Source organism: Pelecanus crispus, chromosome 4 (assembly GCF_030463565.1).
Source record: "Pelecanus crispus isolate bPelCri1 chromosome 4, bPelCri1.pri, whole genome shotgun sequence".
NCBI classification, from domain to species: Eukaryota; Metazoa; Chordata; class Aves; order Pelecaniformes; family Pelecanidae; genus Pelecanus; species Pelecanus crispus.
Genome location: NC_134646.1, coordinates 78925466 through 78950292, shown reverse-complemented (window position 1 = coordinate 78950292; position 24827 = coordinate 78925466). Strand labels below are relative to the sequence as shown.

At 42.1% G+C, this 24827-nt stretch overlaps 1 protein-coding gene across 2 annotated transcripts in view; it reads right to left on the bottom strand.

The window, feature by feature from the left end:
* FAM53A (family with sequence similarity 53 member A) overlaps positions 1 to 20601 on the bottom strand; it is a 75510-nt gene extending 54909 nt beyond the window's left edge. Inside the window, exon 1 of one of the 2 annotated variants that reach the window (XM_075709235.1) lies at positions 20566 to 20601. The gene's annotated coding sequence lies outside the window, so the exon portion shown is untranslated. Of the gene's footprint in view, positions 1 to 13011; positions 13036 to 20565 lie in introns of those variants that run through there. The other variant, XM_075709236.1, reaches the window with a different exon arrangement.
* Positions 20602 to 24827: the final 4226 nt, after the last annotated feature.

Here is a 24827-nt window from a genome sequence, read left to right as displayed (position 1 = left end):
TACTGAATGCGTCTTATCTTTCAGGAAAGCACCCAACAACATGAAATATTTACTACATCTTGTTCTGAAATTACACCAAGTCAAATATCAAAACCGTTGAAGTTCATACATTCACTGGCAGAAGTTGCATATACCCTTCTCAATGTAAGCATCTGCCAAAGCAAAGTGTGGTTCATGAAACGCTATGCAAGTTTAAGGGTGAGCGTGTGAAAAGAGCAGTATTTAGAGTAGCACGATCAAACACTGTAAGGTCCCTTTTAAACCTGCTGAAGTTTAAACTAGATCTAGAAATCCAGAACACGAGTCAAAAAACAGGTTGACTGGGGTCAGAAATTGTCCATATACAGACTGAAAATATACTGAAGCTGAGGATCTTGGTAACTGGCACAAAGACTTTCAGATTCATTTTAAGGACTAACATTTGCACAACTAAGAGGCTACTATTAAGAAACAGCTGAAAAGTTCAGCAGGTGTTTAATTACTTTTCTGTTTGGAAGGGCCATATAAGAATTTGTGTGCTTTTTTCCTCAAGGAAAAAAGCAAATCCAATAAGACTACCAAAGACAGGGGAGGAACAAGGTTTTGATCTGTAATCAGTTAACTACGATGTAGTTATACTTTGCTTACTTCTAATCTTCAAGTGTTTCACTGAAATTTTAAGTCAGCATAATACAAGCTAGAATGAGGAGAAAATAGACAGAAGGATATTAGTCTTTAGTTAATGAACCAATACATTCAGTTGCATGAAAGGCTAAAGGGGAGGCAAATGAAATCACATGAGCATGGCACTTTCAGAATCAAACTGAATTGTACAACTATCCACATTCTTAAATCCTACTAGACACCAAAAGTGGTAAGAGTTGCAACCATTCAGGCCCTTTCTGACAGCGTGCAACCCAATCAATTCTGAAACACAAGTAAAATGGAAATTCCAAAAGAAGCTTCTCATTTTAGCAACTCACACTCACCAACAACGCTTTTTTAAATGAGACATGCTCCATTGAGAAGGGTATTTTTTAAGTATGTATTTAAGGGCTACATGGGACAGAGGTGAAAAAGCGATGTTAGCCAGACAAGCCTTCATCTCTCAGCTCCCAGTTTCTACCACTCCTCTCCATCAGGAAATTCCATTTCTCAAAACCAAGCACAAACCCTAAGAGTAGGAGTTTTAGTTCAGATCAGAAGCATGCTTTGGAAGTGAATTCCCTCCTCATCCTCCTTTAATGTGCTTTATCTCATATCGTGGACCAGTCTTGCCCAGAAGTAATCCACTCTGAAGCAAAGCCAGAAGGTGCACTGCAGCCACCGTTCGGTGTTCAGCATGCTGCACAAGGCTAATGCTGGCCCAAAGCATGCCACCGGGCTAGGCATACGCTGTGGACGTCAGTACTGTTTTACACTACAGATCTGTTCCTACTGGGCAGTCCTTCTTGCTAACGACAACATAATGAATGTTGAAGTGGAAAAAATGTTACCATCACCACACCTACCAATGAAAGCCATTCTAGGTTGCAGTTGGATACACCTCAGCTGCCACCGTAACTGCCAACACATTTTCTTCTTTGGCTATTTGTTGCCCACAGCAGTATGACGGCACAAGTGGTTTTTGCTACTACACAGAGAACTAGATCAAGGAATTTTTATAGTTGGATAAAACCAAAACCACTTCCTTTTGTTTCTGGTAAAGGTTGTTTTCCAGCTGGATCAGTTCCCCAGTCTGGTTTGCCATGAACTGGACACAAATGCTTGTGCGGGCACACTGTAGGATGCCAACGCTGCTTATTGAGATGCCTGTCCAACTACAGCATAAAAAAGAAAAAAGCCACACAAGAAAGCCAGTTGACATTAGCATTTCCCACACTGAGCCAGGCAGATTCTCCTATAATTAGGAATTACATGTCCCCTTCCAAAGCAAGGTTTGAACGTGTTTTGCTCCTGTTTTCCATTTCACACTCCTTTTGACTAGTCAAACTTACCAGCTCAAAGTGATGTGAAGTCAACCCTGCAGCCTCAGCACCTTAACTCAAAGTGAGTGACCAAAGTCCTGGTTCGCTCTAGTTGAGTTATTCATACTCTATCAGGAATTGCTTCCCTCATCTTTGCTAATTAGTATTGGCTTTTAGAAGGCAGAAGATTCTCAAGAGCCACTCTAGCTTTGCTACACTTGTTGCCATTTTAAAACTTCATCAACATATATTTTCAAGCCTTACAAGCTTTTGGCCCTCAATACCTCCTAGGAAGTTCCTTACACTACAGAAAACTCCTCATGGCATTTTCACGTTTTTTTGGGGGGTGTGTGTACGTGTCTGTTTCAAGATCCTCTGTTGTGGTATGTATTTAGTGCACCCACAGAGATGGTAAGCTGTTTATTTTATGTACATTTTCCACCATGCTCTCCTTCCAGAGCTGGTTAAAGACAGCTAACTTTCTTTTTCAGTCTCTCCTTATCATGCCCTTTATGCTCATCAGTCTGAATCCCTCTCAAACTGCTTGGCACTTCAAACTAACTGGACTTTCAGTAATAGGAACCATTTGACCATCCTTGCGACGGCAATGTGTATCCTGCTGAATTTGCATTTCTTCAGCTGCCTCACGGCATAGATCTTAGCACAATCAAGTTCTGCCTACCACTGTGAGTACATGCTCTGCTCTCTATACAGCCTGTAAGCGTACCCCAAAGATACACACCTCTACTGTCACCAAGTCTCTACAGGCAGCAGCTGAGCCAGGCATGCAAGTTCAAACACTAAGATCCTCCAAGCCTTGAGGTAATAATAGCAGCCCTTGGAGCTCTGAGTTGGATGAAGTCCTACAAGATTATGGCCATCTTTCCCTTAGCACGCCATCCTTTATGGAGCCCGATTAAGCAGAAGAGCGAGAAAGCTGAGTCATCCAAGATAAACATGCAAACAAAAGATGTTAGTCAGTCTCTGTCCTGGGAGAGACTTAATCTTACCAGGATCTCCTTAAGCTGGGGAGTAGAGGTGAGAGAGGTGGGGGGAAGAGAAGCTATTTTTATTGCTGAAAGGTAGACTAATGAAAAGGAATAAAATAAATGGAATATAAAAAAAAAATCAAACTCCAAATGCAAGCCAAAGCTAACATTCCTCACAGTTGGAGAATGAACTGTGATGGAATCAGTATCACCATTATCTCTGATTTAAAGTTCTCAGACTTCAGAATGTGTCATAGAACAGAAAAGTAAAAGATTTGTTATTCTATCTCTATAGTACTACTAAAGAAGAATGGTTTTATTTCTTCAAAAGTTTAGCCACAAGTAGTAATGACTTGTAAAATCTCTGCCAAAATTAAGGGTGAAGAGAGAAGAAAAGAAGTGCTCATGTCAAATTCTGTATCTTCTCTGTGACATCACTGGGGTCTTTTTGGGGAAGACCTCTAAAAATATGGATTACCTAACCCCCCCAGTCTATTAAAGGATGTCAGAGGCTCATCCAATTTGACAACCTACATTCAAAGAGATGAAGAGTCCTGATGAAGAACATAAAGCCAATTCAAAAAAATCTCTTCCTGGCTCTAAGAAAGTAAGGCAGCCAGACTCATTTCCAACCCACTCCTCCTCTGCATCCTGCAGGACAAAATGTTCCAGCAACAGCTCATCTCACTAGGAAAATTTACATTTGTTTGAAACACTTCTAACAACTTCTCCTCTGTCTCTGGAAGTTCCATCTTGGATAAAGAAGAAAAGATCACAAGATTTTAGATGATTTCCCCATAACACAAATGTAGGTGTTTCTTGACAATCACAATTCCATTTTTTCTGCCTATGGGACTAAAATTACCCAGTGAGAACACAGAAGGTTGCTCCCTCTTTTCTGTTCCTTCACATTATTTCCTACTCTTTGCTCAGAGCACTACATGGAACCCTTATTACCAACAATCCCATAAAGACATACTTAACCAGCTCCCATCAGAAGAAAAGGATTAGCTAGAGTCAAAATTCCAATTCAGATAAGTAGGTCCTTTAAAATATTATCTCTGCTTCAGCAAGCCAAAGCAGCTAATCACCCCAGCAGTACTAACTCCAGATCTAGATGATTTTGCTACTAGACTCTAGATGAAAGATGTTGTGATTTTTTGCCTCCTGGCACTTTCTGCAGCATCCAAGAAGCATTTCAAAATTGAAACATCACACAAAACCGATCAAGTTTTAACAGAGCATTGTCTGTCCCATTCTAGTTATGCTTGAAGCAAGACTCAGTTGGAAGACCAGCTTTTTAGCAACTGTTAAACTAATACGGTATGACATCTGAAAAATGCTACATAATGCCTAGTTTCTTGCAATTTCAGCTTCCAAATGGAAAGAGAACATTCTACTTGCAAAACTACACATTATTTACCATAGTGCTAAGAAGTTCACAGGGAGGCTAAGCATTCCTTGTAATGTAAGTCTGTTAATAACTTTTAGCCCAGAAGGGCTCTCGATAGCAGGCATTTAAAGGGAATTATTTGGACTCTATCCTTTTTAGCACTAATCTGCAGACTGGTTATTCTGCAACCTTCCAAAATTCCACATTAAGTCTAAAAAAAAACGCAGAGCTTTAATTAGAAAGTTTCCTGCAGCTATGGAATTATCCATCAATGTTTTGGGGGATAGGTACTAGAGGGCAACACCTCAGTTTCTAGCATTTATACTTTAGGGATCCTCTCAATACACAATTAACTAGCACCTCTTTGTCTTCTGAGGTTCTCTAGAAAAAGTGTAAAAAAAATAGTGTATTAGAACAATAGGTTCTGACCAAAAGGGACAAAGAAAGAGAGAGTTTATAACCCTAGTTTGTATTCTGTACAAATTGTTTCACAACCATCTAGCAAATCCTGTTTAAATAGTAGTTCCTTTCCCTGAAGAGTTCAGATGTGACACAAAATAAGGTAAGGCTCAACAACACTCTACATATGCTAGAACTAAAAATGAAGCCAAGTAAGTTAGTTCCAACATTTGCAATTCAGAGTTTCTTTTAAAGACTAAAGAGAGATTTCTTGAGCTACAGAATCTCTTAGCTTTCTCCATGCAGTGCTTTCATAAGCCAGTTTTTATTAGAAGGAAGCCTCAATATTATGAGGTGTTCAAGCCTGGATTAAGGTTGCCACAACTCCAGCACAAAACTGCTAAAAGGGACAAGAAAAATACGCTAGAAGGCATCCTTTATATTAACTGATGGCCACTGGAGTCAAGTTTCTCAGATATTCCACAGGCTCAGGAAGCACAAGCAGTATCAAGAGCTCAAAACTGTCTGCTGAAGAATAGACCTCAGTTAATGTGCAAGACAGGACTGTATTTCACAATTCTAAGGTTGAAAAAGTAGGATTTGGGTTGTTATTGCCTCCAGAGATAGACTAGAATAAGTATTAGGTCCATTTGCCTCAAATGCAGAAAATCACTACAGAGTCCAGAATTTCACTGTTTTAACCCTCAAGCATCATCATTCTAACACCAACTGGTCACTGAGACAGCTATGACAAAATATAAACCATTACTAAAATAAGGCTGCATCCTACACACTCATTTCTACTCCATCTCCCACACTTCAGATGCAAGAGCTCCTATAATAGGGAAGCAAAGCCTCAACCATCACATACAGCCTTTGCACTCTGTTTTACTTAAAATGCAAGACATTTTGGCAAATCCCTTGAACTCAAAAGGAACAAGTAGTACTCTTGAGTCTTCTGATTGAAAAAGCAGACCTTGTTCAAAGCCTCCTGTGTGAGACAGAAAACCTGCAAGCAGAAGCACCAGAAGTAAACTAAAGAATATCCTGGCTTAAGATGGTGGTTTCCAGTTTGCAAAATTCACAGCCAGATGATGTGCTGGAAAGGGGTTAAAGGTAATACTTTGGTGTACAGATTTCTCACTCTTCAGATGCAGAATTCATCCAGCTTGCTGAGAAACACAAATAAAATAAAGACCTAAAATTGTTTAATAAAGTTTGAATTACAAACGGAAGATTTTACTCCATTACACGATGAACTGTTGTCTGTAAAAAAGTACTATGCTTTATTTCTCAAGTTACTATCAGATGGTTTGGGTTTGTTTTTAAGCCAAGAGGAAAGTCATTTCAGAAAGGCAAAAGGAAAGGTGGAAGTGGGGATGTTAAGCCTCTGTCACAGTTTATAAAGTATATTTCTCGAAGCAACAGAAGCAGTGGAGAAGTAAGCTCAAAAGCCTTTTTCCAGGTCATACATAATTAAAGCAGGGAATGCATCACCACAGAAAATTGGGGTTAAGAACTCAACCCAGCCAGAGGTTAAAGTGTTTGTTATTGCCAGCTTGTATCAGAAAGAAGTCCCATCAGTCTCCCAGGTTTAAACCTGTCTTTCAGACTTGAGGAAGACCTAACATTGACATCACAGACAAATCATCCTGCATCTTCTAAAGTATTTTGTCAGACAGAACAACAGATGAGCTGTGCCTTGTGTCTGATCCTGTACCAAGATGCTTTTCCAAGATGCTTCTGTTACTGACATTCTCTTTCTTAAAATGATCTACCACTATTTAAATGACAGGCAAGGATTTCATTAATTTTGCTGAAGGATATTTACATCTACTATGTTTGGAGTTCCATTTAGTTAGCCATCAGCGTTGGCCTGTGACCAGTCATCTCCCTGCAATGTGCAATTTGGACTTTTTCCTCCTTCTTCTCAGCACTACTGCAGAAAGCACAAGACTACATTGTACAGCGCTGAGGAAGTCTGGTCTACCGAGACTTTTATACGACTCCCAGCCCTTTGCTTTTGCCGTAATTATGAACTAAATGTGCTAACAGTCATTATTTCAATAATATGCTAGCTCAAACTGAGAATTATTGCCTGTTTAAGTAGTTCAGAACAAAACATAGCGGGCAATCACCACTTAGGAGTATTACTGTAACTTTCAGTTTACGATATTACTGAAAGCTTGGAGCTCAGGTCCTACACAAATTATTTCCACCTCCACAGACTGTTTTTATAAATATTCTGTTGAAAACCAATGGAAGTATTTATTTAGTATACAAAGCCTCCAGTAAGATACAAAATTCAGATTCATTATAAATAATAATTTATACAGAGAATATTAGTGTTCGAAGAATTATACATACCACCAACCTAAGCCTACCGCACCCCCACTAAAGCAAGTGATCCAGATTATACAAAACCCACAAGATTTTGTTTTACTCTAAGGCTTGTGAAAAAACCCACGTAAGATTAAGATTAACTGGCCCTACTACTGAGATATTTGCTTCACTCCATCAGTTAGAGAAGAGAAGCCGGGGAAAAAAAAAAAAACAAAGATAAGCAGTAGTATCACCTACTTTCTCTTAGTGTTTGACCTTAAATATGAGAAGAGTCAAACAGGCACATATACAAGCTTTAAAGATACTCAAGCCTGAAAAACACGTAGCACTGACCCTTAACTTGTATGGCAGTGACAAAGATGATTACTCCACACATGCTGCTCCTCCATGGTAGATTGAAATAAGTATCAGTACTGAAATACTGTTATATTACTAAACCCTATGGGCTTGGAGCTGAGGGATTATACAAATCTCTCCCATACATCCTGCTCCCAAAACACACACAGCTAATAAACCTCCTCCTATTTGCCTTCAGGTTCATTCTGAAGAGTTTCAGACATCTGGTTGGCTTGTTTAAAATAAAAAGCCCAACTAGTAGGTTTGTTTTTATGATCCCAAGTGTGAAATGTTCTTGTGGGAGGCCCCAGGCCAGGTGAAAAAACACTTGTGTTAAGATGCTACTTCATGGCATTTCAGGGATCTAATGAGCTATGTAATCTGCTCCCTAACATCAGCTTGCGTACAACTACGGAAATTAAAAACAAGGAGCCTATAGTAGTCCAAATATTTTTCAGTAAATAGTACAGCTGGTGAACTGCAGATACTGCTAAATTTAGAACTCAAGTGCTTAGCAGTATTCTGTGAATATGCATATATCTCAATGCTTACAGTAACATTAAATACACTTCTCCCTGAGCCTTACTGTCCTAATTTTTCATACTAAGAGTAGTAATCCCTTCTCATGACACAAAGTACTATGCACAATTTAGTGGGGTAAGAAAAGTTTCAGTCCGTCTCAAAATAACTCTCCAGAAGATCACTGTGTAACTGTGAATGAGCACAGGTATGTACATATCCTTGTTTTAGCTGTTTATTATAAATACACTATTTACATATAAAACCCAAACTTCTAAAACGAAAGCAAATTACAGGAAGAACTATGCAAGAGTAAAGTGCTACGCAGGCTCGCATATAGTAGTTAAAGTTTTCTGTTATATCATCTACCTTGGAAGAGCACGGAATTGCATTGAACAAATACGAGATATACTGCATAGCAGACAACCAAGTTCCCTCTCATGGCCCAAAGTTGTTCTCAGTCATGGCTGACCATCCATAATTTGTTACTCAAGAAACTTAGATTCATCTGGCAGAAGACACCATCTCAAAAGGCAGAACACTGAAAGACCTCAAGTTTTACAACACCCACCTAGTTACATGACCCATTAGAATTCAGAAAAAACCCTGACCACCACACAGCTTTCAAGTAGCAAGAATTTTCTTTATGTTAAAGAAGTCTCAGGTATTACACTACAAATACCAAAATTGAATGCTAGTTTGAAGAATTTGTTGTTGTTGCTCCTTACTTTGCTAAACTACAGTTAAGTTGATATGAACTATTTGTTGGTTTCCAACTTGCTTTGCTCATCCCATGAGTTTCTGAATTGTGAAGTCTCTGAAGAGATCTGCACTACACATGTACTGCTCTACTACACTTGAACCCTCAGTAACAGCCCACAAACGCTCCAAGTATGAGCGGACCACCAATTAAAGTCCATTAAAATAACAGAATGAAATATAAAGACAAAAGCAGTATATATGTCAACATTGTGTGTTCTTTCAGCATTTGATTCAGGTATCACTTCAAGTGTCACCAGGGACACCCTTCTTGCCAGACTTAAGGTACTTCAATAAAAATTAGTTCAGTTGAGCTATGCAACTCCTACTAGTTCACTAGACCATTCCAAAAGCAAGATAACTAATTTCTTTGTCGATGCATTCAGCCTTCAATAGCACACTGAACAGCTGGATTCAGGAAACACGGTGCTAGAGGTCAAGACAGAAACCTAGGGGTACACAATTGCAGTAGGTATTCAGGAAAGGCATTTGTAACAATCACATGAACTAAAAGAAACCCCATGAGACAAACAAAATTATATCATGCAAAAGACAACAGCTACATTAAGTTAGAAAAAAAAATAGTGAGCTCCATTATAACTACATCAGTGTGATTCTTCTGTTTGTTGGGGTTTGTTTTGGTTTTAGATACTGAAAGACACCCTTCTGCTTAATCTGCTTGATGAAAGAGCTCAGTGTTTTCATTGTGCACTACCTCAACACTATCAGATGTTTAATGAGTGAGTCATTAATTCTACAAGCAAGTTCTGTGGAAAGATTCATTTGCCAAAGTGGATTCATAGAAGTCACTATGACTCCAAATCCAAGTTTACTCACACAGTGCAGGCTATGAAGCCTTAATGCAAAACCATGCTCCTGTATGGGAAGCAAATGAGCACAAGGTGCCAATCAGTACACAAGTATTATGGACCACACTTCAGTCAGTATAGGGCAGAATAACTCAGTTTTATTTGAGCGCAAAAATACCAGGTAAAAAGTGAAAGCTGAGGAAGGAGGAGAGCTTTTAGTTTTAATCTTCACTTACTGGGACAGAAATTTAGCAGCTTTAAATGGCAGCAGGTAAGTCACTTGACTAGCAAGTCAAGCACACAACATCTGTGGACAACAACAGTGCAAGAGGACAGGACCATGACTGTTTGGAAGGGAGATCTGTGTCCTCCCACTTGGGCAATTATCTTTACAGATGACTGCATTCTGACAAGATCAGCTTCTGGTAACCAAGCTGAAGGACAAAATAGTAAAGATTTCAGATAAAAGTCAACAGTAAGAGAGATGCTAGCATGTCCTTTCAGCTCTTCACCTGAAAACTCTCAATCTTTCAAATGATCTTTCAATACTGATAAAAAGTGCGCTTTATCTAAACACATGTTACAATAAGCCTCTGAAATTACATCTGGGTTTCTGGCATCTTCACTCATGCAAAGGTTAAGCGTACAATAGTCAGCATACAGCAGTAACATCTTTTCTGCTGAAGATCTGAAACATCAAACCACTGTGTTAGGGGAAGTCACTGGCTGAGCACCTGGACCCAAGAAGTACTGAAGTGAAAAACAAGGTTTTCACAGCTGCAGCCTTTTCTGCAGGTGCAAAAATCCTTTACTTCATTTCAGTTTGGCTCAATTTAACAATTAAGTTCAATAACTGGTTCAGAATTTAGAAACAGGTTTGCTTTTATTCAATCCTCTCAGATCTTGTGCTCAACTGAGAAAAGGGGAAGGGAAGGTCCCCCCCAAGCAGTTCCAAAGTTGAAGACTGTATATTTAACAGTCTATAAAGTTTAGTCTCAAGGATACATGGTATTCTGCAACTGATTGTATTACTAAAATTTGAGCACCACACTTAATACAGAAAAACCTCCCACAACCAAGTATTATCCCACCTTGAAAGAGCCTGTCTGCACACAGCTCCCCCATACACCCCTCAGCTGCAGTTTCCACAGCCAAGCTTGCCTAGCAGCATCACTGACAGCAGGATGCACCTAACTAAACAAGCCTGAAAAAAGCATCCTAACAACAAAATCTCTGTTTCTGGTGACTATAAGGAGCTTGGAACAGTTAATTCACCTGAAGGTGTTAGAAGCTAAGCAAGTAAATCCCTCCCCAAATATCTAACCTGAGGGCAGGAACCGGGATATGCCTTGCTGTACAAATGAGTGCACAAACGCTGCACACAACAAGCACAGCATTAATCCCCACTGTACCCACACCCCTACTCCATGCCAGCCACCACCTCTTCAAGGATAATATGGGGAATTCTTCTCAGTCCTACTATTCCACAGCAAAATTGAAGTTTTGGTATAACAGCATGAAACTACTTACAATAACTACATTTGTTCTTCAAACTGTCAAGATTATTTTAAGATACAGCATCACGCAAATATAAGTTAAAAAGCCCTTTTACTTTTTCACAGCATTAAAAATAAGCAACTACACTTCATCTTGTGTATCAAAATACAAACAGGTATTAACATCCTAAGGTACACTCAATACGCACTTCACCATCCATATTGCCTTTAACTTCTCAAGACCAGGAGATGCTGCCTTAGTTTTTTGGCAACACATTGTGGGTTAAAAGCGATCACTGAAGTAGTCTCAGCTAACAAACTTTCAACATCTTTAGAGAAGAATCGTCAGACTTTCTAAACCTCTGCTCAATTTAAGACCACAGGATGATTTGAAAGGATAGATGTCTGTCTCCTCAGAGCACACAGTGGAAAGAATGGTTAGAAGACAAATTATTCCAGGTTGTAGCCAACTGCATCAAAACTTTAACTCTACTCAAATATATCTGGGTGATGAGAATAAACTGCTACATATGCAGCGACTATAAACAGGGTAATGATTAGAACAAGACTAAGGAAATTACTGGAAGGTGGAGATGCAAAGCAGTTTGAAAGTTTACAGGGAGATATGCTGGAGAAGCACCAATGAAGAGTATTTACAGAACTGTGTCAAACAATCCCAGAGACAGGGCTTAGAGAAACCCATTTCCATAAAGCACAAGATTCATTATGTGAATCATGTTGGGCAGGGGAGATATCATGAGAACTATAATTTCAAACAGAAAAAGCTGCACCCATGGATATGTCAACAAATACTTTCAAATGCAAATCCAAGAAAGATACCCTAAAGTCAGCTCCAAGTAGTGTAGCTTATTTTTCAATGCCTAGCTTGTGATGCAAGAGAAGTTTCATCTCAAGAGTGGAGAGTTTAAAACAACCCTAACTACAGATGACTTCAGAGTCACTCTACAACACCTGGAGTTATTTGCAAGGTACCAGATCTAGGCTGTTATATGATATATTTGAGTACAGACAAGAACAGGCCACACTTCAAAAAAAAAGTTTTGGACATCTCAAAGTTTCTGAAGCTAGGCCTGCCTTCATTCCACATCTGCCTTCAGAAAAAGGTCAAAATTCATGTGACTGGTCTCCAATTCCCCACAGTCCAGTAGAATCCCAGGGGAGGGGAGGAAGCTTTTGTGAGCACTAGAAGGCAACAAGGAGGTGAGTAGCACCCAGCAGGTTCACTTTGACCGAGTAACAGGGTTTAGGAACAAGAGAGAACCTACTGAGGTCATACACCTAGGTTTAAAGACTTCTGCTGTTGGCAAGCAAGCAAAGGCTGTATAGTGAAAGCAATACTTAGTGGATAACCATACCCAGAGGGCAGTTATCAGTGGTGCACAGGAGAACACACCAAACAGGAACCCAGCTCAGTTCACCCATTTCTTTGTTTCCCATCTTCTGTTGCTGGCAGAGTAGGCATGTTACAAGTAGGAGAAAGACAGGAAGAACTGCAAGACAGCATTAAAATTCTGCTTAACTGACAAATCAGAAAACTATTTCTGAAAGAAACAGGACACAATTCAGTTCTGAAAGTTATACTCAGGCAGGATTAACTGAGCATACAGGAAGGTGAGTTCTTCAGAAGAAAGCTGTGGGCTAGGTTGGATCAACAAGCTGACCTTGAAACAAATGTTAAGCTGTTGTAAGAAAGTCAAATGTATAGGAATGCATAAACAGGAATATCAGCTCCAGGGCACATGAAACAGTCTTTTTACTCCACTCAGTACAGGAAAGCCTCAAAGTATAAAGTTGGGCTTTAAGCACCACACTCGAAGACCAATGTGAACTAGAGAGAACAAGAATGATTAGAGCTGAAAAAACATGACCTCTTGCGAAGAACTGAATACACTAGTTTTATTTAGGCCGAAAGTATCACAAGGCTGCAGGGGGGAGGGCAAGACATAAGGAAACAGCAATATGACATGGAATAGTTCAAATATTTTTAAAAACATTACTTACTACAGGGGAAAGAATAGCTGTCCCTCATGCCCAGGGAATTAGGCAATAAGCTTGACCTGCAAAAAGGAAGATGTCTAGTTCAATATTCAGAACAAGTTTTAATGCTGAGGACAATGAAGAGCTGGACTGACAAGAAAGTAGAGCTACTCAAGCTTCTTTTACCAATCACATTAGACCTGTAATATTAGTATGGGGCAGGGGACTCTCACAACCAGCCCACACCTTTTTCAGCCCTACTTTTTTTTAAATGACTAGCTCAATTTCAAGCCACTGTAATGTCTTTGCTTATTCCTCTTTGGTGTTTGTTTAGTCTGAATGCACTAGAAGTTACTTTGATTTTCAAATTAAAACTTCAGTAAAACAACCTGACCATGCAAATCCTGTCAGCAAAAGAAAAGTCACACCTGCCTCATACTTTGTTCATGCAGAAATAAATCAACTCCAATAATGTCCCATATCAGGATGTAAATTTCAGCAATATTGCAGTATCCTGTTGTACCTTTCTCCTGACCAACAGAAACAAGAAGCCTACTACCTCAGAAAGACTTGCATGCTTAGGCTTCTAACAACCTAGAACAGCTTTCAGTGATGCAGCATCGCAAAGCACCAACACAAATGTATGCACACACCTTTTACTACAACTATAGCATTAGGCTTGGTTAGGACTTCCTGAGGATGGAAAATGCTGCACACAAACCAAATGCTCCAAAATAACATCTAATACACCCAGGATTTTACAGATGGGGAGTTGAAGCAGACAGCATTAGTTACAGCCAGTCAGAGGAAGTCTGTGGCTGAGAAGTTACATGTTCACATTTAAACTGTGAAATCTAAAGTCACGAAACCGGGGAAGAATTAACTCTAAGAGTTCAAGAACAAATAGGACACCTAAGCAGCATACAACAGTTAGAGACAACATACTATCCTTTTTCATCTTCTTTAATAGTTTTGGTACCACACATATTTATCCAGGTACTTGTCTGCTTTGTTTAAATGCCTTCCTTCTGGTTTGTGAAACATAAAATAAGAGAGCAGGAACAGTCCATCTTTACTCTCCAGGAATTCAGCAATTTCTTATCCAAAAATTGAATGAGACAGGTCTGGTCAGGATGAAGCACTAATGGGAGATGAGGTAAGCAAGCACACATACAGCCCAGCTCAAGTGGACTACCACACATACTGAGAAGCGAGCAGGCTAAGCTTCACACATGTTCCAGCACCAGCAGTATCTTCTTCTAACCAGCAATTCCGCTATTAAATCTTAACCTTTGGTAGCCCCTTAGAGCAGGCAACAGCACCTCAGCTTAGCCTCCCAGTTACTCACACTTCTCAAATTCATCAAGTTTCAACTTTGTTGTTCCATTTCATCACTTTTAAAAAATTAAAAGATGAGGTCCTAGGTACCCACTCCTTTTCCACTAGAGGAAATATATCCCATATTTTAGCCAATTCAAGTAAGTAGTTATTGAATGCTGTTTTCCTTACTCCTCTCTCCTCCTCACTTACTAAATACTGCATCAAATTATCCTCTGGAGCACAGCAGTAGTCCTGAGGCATGCTTACACGCCACTACACTCCATTCCAAATAGGACATAATGAATAATTATTTGCCACTACTATTGGACTGGGATAATTGAGCAAAAAACTTCCTTTTTTTTTTTTTAAACTAGGACTGTAACTCCATCAGTTCATCAAAAAACTATACAGCCATACAAATAGATCCTAGGTACCTAAATAGAGACCATCACTTAAAAAAACCCACACCCTCAAATAGCCCATAAAGCAGAAGTCTCCTATTTTATGAAAACAAAGCTGGTTCATGCCATGACACAAAAACCACCTGCAACCTCAGTGGCCATCTACATGTTGACTAAGAAATGCTGAGCTGCAAGAGCCAGAACCCAGAGGATCCAGACCCATCCAGCCTCAAGCACATTTCTGCAACTCTATGTTGATTCATAATCTGTCACACCTGATAATGCCATACAGCTTTGCCACTTGCATCCTTTCTTAAATGTAAGTTTTCATCCCTCTAAAAACAAAAGAGGTCAAATCAACAGAAACCTTGAAGGAAGACAGACAAGTGCATTTTTCACTGGGAAAGCAGGGGGTCTTAAAGGAAGCAGTACCTTCAAAACAAAAATTTTCCCTATAAGCAAGCTTTGGAGAGTAGAATAAAGAACACAAACATCACACAGTATCCAGCAGAAACTGTATGAAATGGAGGAATACTTTACTACTACAAAATCTAAAGCCACAATTAAGAAGGTGAAACATAATGCATGCGGACAGCACTGAAGGAATGATTTAGTGCCACTGACATCATCACAAACTGCACAGAGCAAAAATTAAACATGCTGCAATAATAATTTGAACTGCCCAATTAGGTTAAAAAACAGATTTACCCTACAAATTAAAATACCTCCCAAACCCCTCAAAGGCATTAATGTTGTTCACAATGTTATTTGAGATGCAAATTAGAGACCTAAAGTTAATATGACACCAACAGAAGTTCCTATTATTCCCATTCATGGCTCAAGGGGAGGCGACTGTAGAGGAGAAGCCACAGCCTTGTTGTATGAGGTCTTATTAGGACAGTAAAGGTTTTTGTTCATTTGTAAAGTTAACCCACCTTAACTTCAGTGTAGAAATTGCCAAATTATAAGTGTGATCTTTCATAAACCCAGAAAACTTAGGTGCATTAACAAATAAACAACAAGCCAGCTGCCGAGGCTGGCTGGATGGGGGGGGGTGGAGTGGGGTGTTAAGGAGAGACAAGTATTCTTCAGAAAAAGAGGAATTCAGATCCTGTCTTCCAGCATCACAGTTCTCAGTCTAAAGCACAAAAGCAGAGGTATAGACAGTGGTGCTGCAGTTACTTCTTCAACTATTTCCTGTACCACCTGGGTTCCGATTTTAAAGCTCAGCAAATGCAGAAACAGCTTTCTTCCATCTCAAATGCTTTTCCCACAATCACATGTAGGTCTTAGTATACCGAGTCAGTTTTGCAAATGACACTTCTAATGACAGCTCTAGGCAAAATATGGTCTGATTTCACACTCTCAGCTCTATCTATACAGACAGACTTACACACATTGAACAGCAATTGCCATCACAGGCACTGTGAGCATGTCCAGAGCTCTAGACCCGCAATTTGATATATCATTGAAAATATTCTTCCCTGTACTTAACTATACTCGAGTTTCATTTTCACAGGAACTTAAACCAAGGCTGTCATACCAAATTTAGAGCAACGATACTAACATCAGGTAGTCAGAACCCTTGATCTTACCATTAACACCCAACAAGCAAAACTTAAGTGATGGCCTGTGTTTCACTAAAATATAATCAAGTTCAAACAGCGGAAAGTCAGTTATATCAGTTTTGGTTTTATAACTCAGTATGTCTCTCAATTGAAACATTTCATATTTTCTAAAGCATGATATTCAACTGCTTGCTTAAAAAAATACCAATCAGTAAATTGAGAGCCGTAACCCAGATAATGCATTTAGTAACAACCCTGCCTACTTCCCTCAACCTAAAAATTAGCAGTAACACAGCCTTCAGAAGTTATTTCTGCCCACTACAAAACATTAGAAGTTAGCTGAGGAGTTTCTTGCCAGCTTGTTGATAACATTGTTTCCCAAACTGACTGAGCAGAAAAGCCATAACAACACAAAATGTAGAAACAGCAATATTAGAGTTGACAGTTACCTTGATTTCAGGTTTTTCTATACTCGACAGTACTGCAAGACCTAGTTGGATCATCATAGAAAAATTTGTAAAACAGTCTAGAAAGGAGTTAAAAATATGCTTTTTTTTTTTACAGGCCTCCTTTTGAGGGGGACAGAAAATCTTGAAAGAAAACCATTTTCTGAAAATATGACTGTCTCAATCCCCTAGTAGAGTGTTTACAGTTAAGAGAAACCAACAAAGCACACTTTTTTTTTTTATATACAGACTCTCTTTCATCACTGGATTGCAATACTTCACTGTCAGCTAAGATCTTGTAACCACACAAACTTCATGACATACCAAAAAACAAGTTGTCAAGAGAAATGGCTACCTCTTAGGTATACACAGTCAACAGATTAAAACAACTTACCCACTAAGAAAATATCAGCCACTACAGTACACCGAGTTCAAGTAGCTGTTTTCCTAGCCATGCATTTCTTCCCTAGAATTAATGAACAGGGCTACCTTCTGCTCATTAACCCTTCCTTCAGGAGTGCTCATAAAGCCCTTCACAGGTTTCTGTGTGTAGTTTACTCCCCCCAGTAAGCTTATGTTACTTACAGTAGCTAGAATAAAAGTTACAGCTACTTCCATAACGGACAGGAATCTCTTGCATGTTCAACTATAATATCTTTCAAAATTTAAGTTTATATGTAGATGGTGTAAGACTAAAGACAAGGTTCTATGAACATTTACCTGCAAGACCATTCTTACATGAATATCAGATCTCAAGAATGTAGTCATCTAAAAATAGTCCAACCAGTTTATTTTATAGAAAGAAAAATGGAAGTTTAAAGCAAGCTAAAAGAAGCAGAAAACTTGTGGGCTTGCAGGGGAGAGGGAAATTCACTGTTGCCAAAAGGAAAAATTTCTGCTTATATTATGACCTCCAAAATACACAAAAAGAAATGTAAATCACAATATAAATACTAATATTTTCCACTAAAGGTTTAACGAGACTTCTTATTACTATTTAAGAAAACTCAAAGCAGAACCTGAAAGGACCAATTCTTAGAACAAAACTCAAAACCAGCCTCAAAAAAAAAGTATAGGAGCAAGGAAAGAATCATGTTTGGAAAGTTTTAAGTACACCACGTTTCTAAAGGGAATAATCTATCAAACCACAGGAGGTGACTAGAACTGCCATCATCACTGCTAACACAAAGGAATGTAGATTGGGGGGAGGCAACAGAGGAAGGGGGAGAAAGAACAGGGAAGGGAATAGGAGAAGGAACTCAAAAGGGGAGCTACAGTAATGGCTACCAGACTCTCAAGGAATTCCTATAGGAAAGAATAAATCCTTCATGCCTTTCTAAAATAAAGCAATCCGTGCGATAAATTGCTGCCATCATAGTAACGTTAAGCTTTCAGTTTATTTGCCCAGGGTATTTTCACAAATTTAGTTTTATGCCATATACTAAACTTCCAAAGCTTAACACAATGGTTACAAATACAAATAATATTTCTTCTTTCAGTCTCCTCATTCTTCTGAATCACAGTAGCCTGCAGGAAAAACAACTTTTCAAGAAGTAAGGAAGTTTAACTACACCAAATTTAAAATATCCCTTTACAATTATTTAATCATCTTTAATGCTCAAGTTAGAGACAATAACTATGGGTTACACACTGGCAGGTAAAGGCCGCTAGAGGCCAGCCAGATTACCGCAGCATGGAACATCCTGCAAGGGTATCATTAGGGGGATGATCTTGCAGATCAGAATTTTAAGTCTATGTCCAACAGGCAGCATGTACTTCCATATGATGAAGAGTAGAATCTTGTTACTGACAAAAAAGTAGGGATTATTAAAAACAAGAGACATATTTTAATGAGTAGGATTTCCCAGAAATTCAAAATACATGAGTAGTAAACCCATTTTCTGGTTATGAGTTCCACCAGCTTACGTGGAACTACTTGGAATAGATGTTTTAGCTCCCAAAACGTACAGATCTCCTGCCTCCGAGTACAAAAATTCTTCCAGGCATTTTCAGAAGCACAATAACTGTAAAGATACAAGCTATCTGGGCTTCATCACATACACTGCATCTCCAATAAAACCAGACCAAGTCACATGCTTCATTAGGAAAGTTTTTGCTATTCAGCAAACGTTGTACTCCAGATTTCATAAGCCCGACTCGAAGCAAACAGACTATTCACAATTAAAACACATCCAGAAACATTTCAGCTTGCCACAAGATACACAGACTTACGGATTCTTGCCAAAAATGGCTTTGACGAAAATATTTTCTAGCAGTCAGGCATATGAATGGGAGGCAATGTAACAGTAAAGGCTGTAATAACTGTTCTCAGGAGCTAATTTTAATGTAAGCACAGTGAACCAGAAAATAGATTTGACCAGCTGGTTCAACTCATCCCGAGGCCTAGAACTCGGCATGCACACTAAAAGCCAGTGCCTTATCTGCTCTCACTCGCCAAGCCACTCTCAACCCCGCAACCCGAAAAGTTGCAGTGCTACTACAAAGCGCTATTTCTGTAACGGCTGTTTTCTCAACGGTTACGATGGCTAGATCATTTACCTGAGGAGAAAACACCTTAACTTTCAGATCTCTACCAGAAGAGTACAGATAGGACTGACGCAAGGCTAAACCAGAGGATCATCTACAATGGCCAGCCTCTCCGTCTCCCCAGACCTAAAGCGACCTCCTTAAAGAGAACCCCAAATTTCAAGAACACATCTCCATTAACCCTCGCGTGGGCAAGACGACATTTAATAAGCCAAATAATCAGAACAAAGCCATGTTACTACCCTTAGAAAAGCCGGAATAACACAAAGAGCCTATTCACTCGTCCACCTCGGACTTTTTAGCCCAACGGGTCGTTACACTGACGAGCCATAAATTAGAAATCAACTTTCTTATGGCTGAGGGGAGTGGGGGGAAGAAAACAATCACCGTTTTCACCCAGGAATCGTTCTGGAAGGCAGCTATTGTGGAAGAACGCGCACCTACCCTGGCGTAACTCTACCCTTGAGCAACAGCGGGGGGAATCGCCTCAAAAACGCCGGGGTATGTGCCCGCAGACCAGCGTCCTGCGGGGCAGCGGCACAAAGGAATGCCGGCGCCCAGCCGGGCCCCGCGGGGGCCGGGGACCGACCGCCCGGCCTCCCCCCGGCACGGCCAGGCACGCCGGAGCCCTCGCCTGCAGCAGCCCCGCTGCGCCCTGCGAGACCCAGCACCGCCGCGCAGCCAGCCCAGCCCCATCCCCAGCGGCAACTATTCATGCTAACCAGTTGTTTTTTGGGGGGTTGGGTTGGTTTTTCTGGGTGGTTTGGGGTTTTTTTTTTTTTTTTTTTTGCGTCTGCCAGGGCTGCGGGCAGCCGCCGTTTCGCTTCTACACGGAGTCTCCAGCTACCGGCAGGGCGAAGGGAGCTAACCTTTACCTCCAGCGGCGATGAAGGAGCGCGGCCCCCAGCCTGAACGCCAATAATAGCACGTATAATAGCCACCCCTATTTATCTGTCTCTCTCTATGATTACGGAGCGGAGCAGCCCACAGCTCCGGGGCAGCAGCAGGCTGCCGCCGCAGGGAAAGACAGCCTCGGGGTGACACCCCCACCCCGCGGGGTCCCCCCGCCCCGGGCCGGCGCTCGCCCGCCCGCCGAGAGCTGCCCGGTCCCCACAGCCGCCCGGGCTCTGCGAAGGGGTCCGGGCCCGGCCGCCTCTCCTCCGCCCGGCACTACCTCCGAGCCGCCTCAACGGCCGTTACCTGCCGGCCGCGATCGCCCTCGGCCGGCGGGCGCTGCCCCCGCGGCCTCCCCCGCCCCGCCTCGCCCCACCGCAGCGCGGCGCCGGCCACCGGTACCTGCGCCCGCCCGGGCCGCCTGCCCTGCGCCTGTGGGCCAGGCTGCTCCACGGCGATGGAACAAAACACAGCCGGCTCCGCCCCCTCCCGGCGCCCGCCTGCTCCCATTGGCTGGCCCGCCCGCTCGCCGAACTTTGACCCGCTCCGTCATAGGGCGGCGCGGCGCGCTGGCCCGGCCCACAGGCGGCGGAGGGCGGGCCCGTTCCCGGCAGGGCGGCGTAGCGGTGGTGCCGGGCGGGGCGGGGAGGAGGCGCGGGACTACAGCCCCCAGGAGGCATTGCGGCGGCGCGGCGCCCTGCGCTCATTGGTTAGCCGGGAGCGCGCGGAGGGGCTCGCGCGTGGGGATGGGGGGCGGTGTGGGGAGGGGGGGAAGCCGCGCTTCTCGCCTGGCGGAGCGATTACGTCATCGCGTCCCCGGATGGAGCCGCAAGAGGAAGGCGGGCGCGCGCGTGGCGCAGCGGGCGGGGCGCGGCGGCGGGCGGGCTGCGCGTGCGCACTGCCGCCGGGAGGGGGGGGGCACCTCAGGAGGGCGGGAATCACCGGCGGCTCCGCCTCCGCCGCCTCCTCCGGGGCGGGGCTGGGGCCCGGGCCCGGGCCGGTGTGGGGGCTGCCCCTCGCCCCGAGCGGGGCCCCAGCCTGCCAGTGAAGGCTGCCCGCTGGGGTTGGGGCCTGGTCAGCCTGCGGGACACCCCCGCCAAGGCCTGGCCCGGCCGGTTGCCCCCGGCCTGGCAGCGCCTCTCCACAGAACGGCCGAGGTGCGGGCACCCGGGGCTGTGGCAGTCCCAGAGGGAGCGGGAGCGGCCCCCGGGGTTTCCCCCGGCAGCCGTCGCCGTGGCTTGCCCTACCCAGCGCCGGCTGCTTAAGTTACCTTCCCGGGAGCTGGTTCTTCCCAGCTGCCTCCGCAGACGTGCCGCTGTGCGCTGGGTAACGGTGTGCTTACAGTGCCCTCTGCTTGCCTGCTCCTCCGTGCTTCCCTCAGCTGGCAGCTGCCCCGGCAACCTGCTGGCAACACCTCAGCTCCATCTCCCGCACGGGCCCCGCGTGCGCCCGAACTGGTGCCATCTTCTTTTGTCCCTCAAAATGGAGGCCAGGGGGGAAAAAAAAAAAAAAAAAGAAACAACCGACATCTGCTTCTTACTCTGCAAGAAATGTTCCTATGGGAGTTTTTCAAAAGCAGTTATGAGTCAGTCGTAGTGAGGAAGTGGGATGTGTTTGGACAACAATTAGATTGTACACTTGTCAGGGCAGAGACTGCTTGATGTGGATGCATAATCCTTAACATCATGAGAAACCAAAGCCTGATTTACTGTTGCCTGCAGGCCTAAAGTTACTGAGGTACAGGTATTTTTTATTAGTGGTGACTATTAGCAAGCTCTTCTCATCCCTTTAACGAGTATCTGTTTTTTCAACCTTCTGCAACCTGTTCTTCAGTGTTTGCACACAGAGCTGTATTTCACTCCCTCACCTTTCCTTTGACCCAGAAGTTTTTCGGCTGACTTTACCTTATTCTGTAAGATTTTGCTGAATTACAAGACAATGCTGCAATAGACACCAATGTTGCAGTGAGGAGTCCAAATCAAAACTCTGTTCCTGAGACATCCTTACTTCAGCTTGCTTATTTTCCAGGCTTTCAAATTTTAACCTTAAGAGACCAATAACTTAAACCCAACTTTACTTCAAACAGCATTACTGCGTTTTGCTGCTTGTTCTTCATCGCTGTCCTCTCATCTTTTATTCCCTATACAACCCCTACAGTACTCAGTTTCTTGAAAATTTTGCATGTTTATTTTGGTTTGATAAACCTTAGGCCGAAATCTTTTCAAATAGTTTTCCAAGGTACCCTTCCCAAATTATACAATGAATATTTAAATTAACATACTAGTTCTCTGTAAGATCAACGCCTACCTCTCTTTAGAAAGATCTTGCAAGTGATTAAAGGTACGCAGAGAAAAGTACACAGCTTTCTCCCATAGTTCAGTCCTGGCTCTTGAAATACTTTCTGGTTGTGCTCATTTTGCTCCTGGCCTTATTGTGAATTCTGGTGCATGGGAAATTGTAGTTCATCTGCTTTCATGGTCCTACCCATATCTTTGGCAGGGATTTGGCTCCATCCTGTAATCAGTTTTGTACCAGAATTCCCCACCGAAAAGAAGTTATCCCTGAAGCATTTCATTGCTAAATCCTTATTCAAACTTAGAGTTAACAATTTCTTTTTTTAAAAAATATGAAGTCATAATATAATGTTATCTTTCACAAGCATTTTAAGTATTCCACTGGAGTTTAGCAGCTCAGGCGTGAGATTTTGATGTAAAACTGGTTTTCCTTCACCCACAAGTTCAAGCATTTTCATAGTTTTGAAACATTAATGTTTCTCTCAGTTAAGCCACAAGACTTTCCTCCAGCCTCCTGCACTGTTTCTGCTGCAAATAAGGCAAAACCAGAGGGAACTTTGTGTTTCTGAAACTGAAGTGCCTCTCGATTGCAACTGTTTACTTCCAGCCATGGCTGCAGCGATGGGGGAGGCCTGTGAAAGCAGCTACGGCCGCACTCCCCCCGCAGCCAGTGCTTCTGCTCTCAACTTCCACCGGCTGGATATTTCCAACTAGGCTAAAAACTTGCAGTAATTAAATTACCTTATGGATTAGATAACTCTTAATTCTTCTTTCTCTTCTTCTGTAATGCTGCCCTGTGATTTCTCCCCTGATTTCTTTTATCACTTTCCATTCTTTTCTCCAACTTTATCACCTTTTTTCCCATTGCGACGATGGCTGAGGCTCTCCTGTTGGGGTGGAGCTGCCTTCAACTGTCTGTAGTCCAAAAACAGGTGGGAGCCCTAAACTAGTGATGTTACAGAGGTGGTACCTCCTATGATCAGCTGGTTGCATCCCAAAATTTATCACATGGGCAAATCACATACAAAGGTCAACAAAAACTAAGGGACTGGGGTGGGAGATAGGAGTGAGCCATCATATCTGAGACAGGGCAGGTGGTGGCTTTAATCAAGGTCATTCAGTATTCAACCGTAGCTGTCTTTTATTTTATACCCAAGAGTAAAGCTCTGGCAGGGATCCAGTTTATAATGCAGATCTTGGTAAACACAGACCTAAATTTCCCTCATGACAAGGTTCAATAGTAATTGTCTAGCACTTTAAATATCTAATTACAAACATGCTACCACATGTTAAAGTGGTCGGTGTCTGTTCACTCAACTGTGTGTCTCCAGGAAGGACCATCTGTTTCCAACAAAACAGTGAGACATGAATGTAGACAGGTTTCTAAATTTAAAAAAAGAGAGAGAGAAAAAAAAAAAGAGAGACACAAAGCTGTCTTTACAATAAAGCACAGGCTGAAATAGGTGCAATCAGAATGAACCTCAGGAGGAAGTTTTCACCTAAGGGAACTGGTGCATGACATGATTGCTCTAAGGTACCCTTCTGGGGATTATTTTATACACCTAAACTGCTGGAGTAAGCATATAGAAGTCTTCACTTCATATATGGGTATGTTCAGTTTGGCCCATCTTGACACCTGTTTTCCATAAAGGAATAGCAGTTCCTCTTCCATCCCATCTCAACACCTAGCTCCTAGATCCAGTTATTCAAGAAAGGGGATGTTTTCCCCTCCTTAGTCAGAACATGGTAGGTAGGTGTGAGTGACACGCTGGCTTTGCCTCTCACACAGAAACAACAGATAGACATTAATGCTACGTGTGTGTTGCTACTATGCTGTTGCCAATTTAGGCAAATTACCACCTAAGATCAAGAAGGGAAACAGAGGAGACGATGCAACTCAGTTCTTTTTTTGTTGTTATTTTCATCCTGTTTGTAGATCAGGAGCCCAGCAGCTATTTGATGTAGTTAAAGAAATGAAGTGCAAAAATAGTTCAGACACTCTGTAACATGCACAGCTGCTCATAAGGTTCAGGTGAGCATTTCCAACACTATTTCAAACTGGTTGAAAGGTGTTTTGCTGTGTACACTGATCACTTTTTACTTAGCACAGCATTAGTAAGCCAGAAGATAGTGTGTTTACTACATACAGTGGTCTTCTTACCATGAGTTATAGAAGCAAGACAAGTAAGTGAGTTAGGATAGTTGGGATAGCAAGTCTCAGGTAAATTTACCCCAAATAATGGTATTTCTCTTCTTGTAGCAATCATTCATTTGTTTCCCCATAAAATATGTATGATGGAAAAGGGGCCTCTGTTTTAGAAGACAAATTTATGAAGGCCTGTCAGAAAGATTGCAGATCCAATAAAATCC